This window comes from Hippocampus zosterae, chromosome 9, assembly GCF_025434085.1.
Source record: "Hippocampus zosterae strain Florida chromosome 9, ASM2543408v3, whole genome shotgun sequence".
Lineage (NCBI taxonomy): Eukaryota > Metazoa > Chordata > Actinopteri > Syngnathiformes > Syngnathidae > Hippocampus > Hippocampus zosterae.
Window position 1 is genome coordinate 21,859,822 of NC_067459.1, and position 3,513 is coordinate 21,863,334.

The 3,513-nt window shown below is 46.8% G+C and overlaps 1 long non-coding RNA gene across 1 annotated transcript; it reads right to left on the reverse strand.

Annotated features, from left to right (window-relative positions):
• Positions 1-1,239: 1,239 nt before the first annotated feature.
• LOC127607654 (uncharacterized) lies at positions 1,240-2,624 on the reverse strand. Its single transcript, XR_007964112.1, has 3 exons — positions 2,499-2,624; positions 1,869-1,939; positions 1,240-1,395 (listed from the first exon to the last, which is right to left on the reverse strand). It is a non-coding gene; the product is annotated as an uncharacterized LOC127607654 (long non-coding RNA).
• Between the last annotated feature and the right edge of the window lie 889 nt (positions 2,625-3,513).

Consider the following 3,513-nt stretch of genomic DNA (forward strand, 5'->3'; position numbering starts at 1 on the left):
TTAAATTTTCTCCAAAATGGACAGGACGCCTTATGATGCGGAGCGTCTTGTGTATGCGCCGAGTTCCAAAACCTGACTGACAGCCGACACGCTGTTTATAAAGAGAAAAGGCGGAAGTGTCTGTGGACAGGCATGTGGCAAATAAGTCGGCCAATCAGTGAAGGGTGGGCGTGTAAGTGGACGCTAAAGGGACGCCTCAAGCAGGTACCAACACCTGTATGGAGTGTTGGAGTGTATAGAATGCTTCAAGCTAACGTGTTTTTAGCGTGCGCGCATGCATGCCGTATGTTTAAGCTGGCGTATGTTTTACCACTTTAAAACTGCGGCCGATAATACAGTGCATTTTGTCTGTGTGTAAAATACAGAAATAGCAGCCATTAATGAGACTGCGCCCAACCATACGGTGCGCCGAATGGTCGTGAAAATACGGTAAATGAATGTGAATTACACGGATCGTACGCATGCTTGGCATTAAATGTTCATCGGCGCGCCTGTGCAAGCTGTCCAATCGGGAAAATGTAACTTGTTGAGGCAACACTCATTTTCTTTCTTGATATCCTTCATTGCCTGACCAAAGAGAAACCGACTGAGGATGTCAGTGGCGGCATTAAAAAAAACAAAGTCTAGTAATTCTTGCGTATCAGGTTGTCATATTTCAAAGGTGCTCCAATGGTGTCCGAGCTCTTCTTGTTCAAGCCTGTCACCTGAGTGACAGCAGGACTGGAGCGCCAGATAACAAGGTGCGGCGTTGAAAGCTCGCTGATAATGCCAACAGCCACCGTGAGCCGGCAAGCTGTGACGCCGGTGTTGACAGGTAGCGCAACGAGCGTAGTTCGCGCTCGCACATACTCCCACCGACTTCTCACGCGTGGCTGCTGAGCGCCGCCGTGAGACCGTGATTACCTTTATTCTTTGGAACAGAGCTGAACAACGGCTGATTTCTCAACACGGCAACAAAAGTCACAAAGGGTGAGAAATGTCACCAGCCTCAGCGGTGGTTCCAACTGCCAGGCGCTTTTCCTGCGGTACAGGTCGGCTTTTTTTGCGCTTGTAACGGACAGCATTTTTCACAGCCCCGGTTATATTCAGCAGAGATGTCGGCGCTGTTGCGAGAGTCTGCGTTGGTGCGGCTGGATGGATGGCTGCTGGCGTTAAGGATGACGAGAGATTTGGAAATGAGAGTCGGCGCTCGGAAATGAAGCGGATTCACACGGGACGGGAGAAGTGAACCGAGCTCTTTTTTTCGTCAATGGATGCCGCAGCTTGTTGTTTACGCTCGATCTTAGCTTGTAGCTGACTTGTGGAACGTCATGCACGTTTTGAGACTGATCCACTGGTGAAAGGACACTTTGTTTCCACCTCTTTCGTTGAGAACTGCTTCAAAGGACAAGGCGTCTACAGAGAGAGCGGTTGCGATTGTATGACTGTCCGTGTCTGATGTGTTCCGTTCTTATTTTATGCTAACTGTTGTGGAAAGACTTGCACTCGTCTCTCAAAGCATTTTAAGTCAAACTGACAAATTCATCATAAAACCTTGACACATTTTCCTCAACCACAATACGTAGTTTTGGAGGGCTGTAACAGAGACAGATGAAAACAGTCAAGCGGTCACAACTGCACGGACTCATTCGTCCAAAGGCAGAGAGTCATCGAAATGTGACATGGAGGGGGGGGGGGAAATGTAGTTCCATGGCCTTTATTTTGCACTCGATCAAAAGGAAAAGCAAACCCGCCTGATTAGTACCAGCAGAGCAACATCGTTTTGGGTTCGGTGAGGGATAACTCAATATACACGGAAACAAGGCAATGGCCTGTGGAAGTAGCATTACGAGCTAATCGGAAACAAGTCCCTTCTAATTAGCCATTACCAGAATAGAAGACTGAGGTCATAGTTGTTGCTTTCCCCTTCAGGGGAACACAAAAGTGGATATGAGCAAACCTGAAAGAAAACAAAACATGTGTGAAAATGTGATTTGATGTCAATTGTCTCTTTGGACACATAGGAACATACTTTGTATGTCAGCAAGGTTGCTTACGCACGTCTCCCAGGCTAATAGTTCAGATGCCGGAGAGGCAAATACCTTAACCCGACTTTGTCCAAAAGAGCCTTTGCCTGACTTGCCCTACCTGGCCAGATCCGATGGGAACGCAGATAGCCCTTCTGCTTATATTCCTTGGCGCAGTGTGAAAATAAACACACTTCCACAACACGGTTTCCTGTAAACATCACCCAAAAAGAAGGCCGCCCTCTTTCATTTGTGCTATTTTGGATGCTGGTTGTTCTTCTGCTGATTGCGATGCAAGATAAATCCCACAAAGGAGCAGCAGTGTGTGGGCAAAATAACATTTTCAGGCTTTGGTTCAAAATATTGTGCGCAAAAAGTATGTTAATTCTTTGCAGACGGAACAACGATCTTATTAGCATTTCATTTCCTGGCCTACTTGTAGGAGACAAATGAACAATGACTGGAAAAACAAAGAAACTGAAAAATGCTGACCTTGAAGAAATCGTTGGTTTTTGTCTCGATGTTTTGTAGAGCCTTGTTGTGATCAAATTTGCATTTTATGTTACTGCGGGCGGCATGGTGAGTGCGTCCGCAGAGGTGCAGGGTTTGATTCTGGGCTGGGTCGGCTTAGCATGCTTTTTATGGGGGGTGGGTGGGGGGGTTCCAGGTTTGATTTGAGGTTGCCACAAGAGCTCCAACTCTTCTGGGAAGGCTGTTTTGCAAGGTTCAGAATCGAGTTTGTGGGCAATTATGAGCATTCTTCCTGCTTTGGGCACTGCCGCACAGTCATGTTGGGGGGGGGGGGGGGGGGCACCTCTGACCTGTTCCCACAAGGAAAAAATATCTGTCCGGCATGTTGGGCATACCGAGAGATTACGGACACGCTCCCAACTCTGTGGGGGGACAGTTTGGGGCTGGATTGGTGCTTCTGATATGTGTTTTGAAGCAGTCCGCGGGAGACAACGATTTCCTATAATTGCATCGGCAAAAAAAACCAAACAAACAAAAAAACCCAAACAAACAGAAAAGAAAAAGTAAAGACAGGAAGAGCAGCATTGTTTGTTTAGGCGGCGGGATGAAGTGGAGCTCATCTCGAGCAGAACAGTGCTCACAAAAGCAGTCCTTCAGATGTTCATAAACCGTGAGAATGACAGCTGTGATCAACACTTTGCGTGCGAGTGTCTTGAAAACATTTGTCTGCATTGAAAGGCAACGTATTAAAAGTTTCACGGCTGCAATTAGCAAGATAATGATCACGCTGTAAACAAATTGCACACTTAAGGAGACGTCCTACTTTGCACCCCTCAGTGCTTGAAATTGAAGTTCTTCTTCTCTTCTCTTTTAATATAAACAAAGTTTTCGTCCCAAATATATTCATGAATATTTCCCCTCCGCAAACAAACAAAAACAAAAAAACATTTCAGAGTACAAGTGGAAGGCGTCGGTGTCAAACTTGAGGCTCGGGGGGCCAGATGTGGCCGCCACATCGTTTTGAGTGGCCCACGAC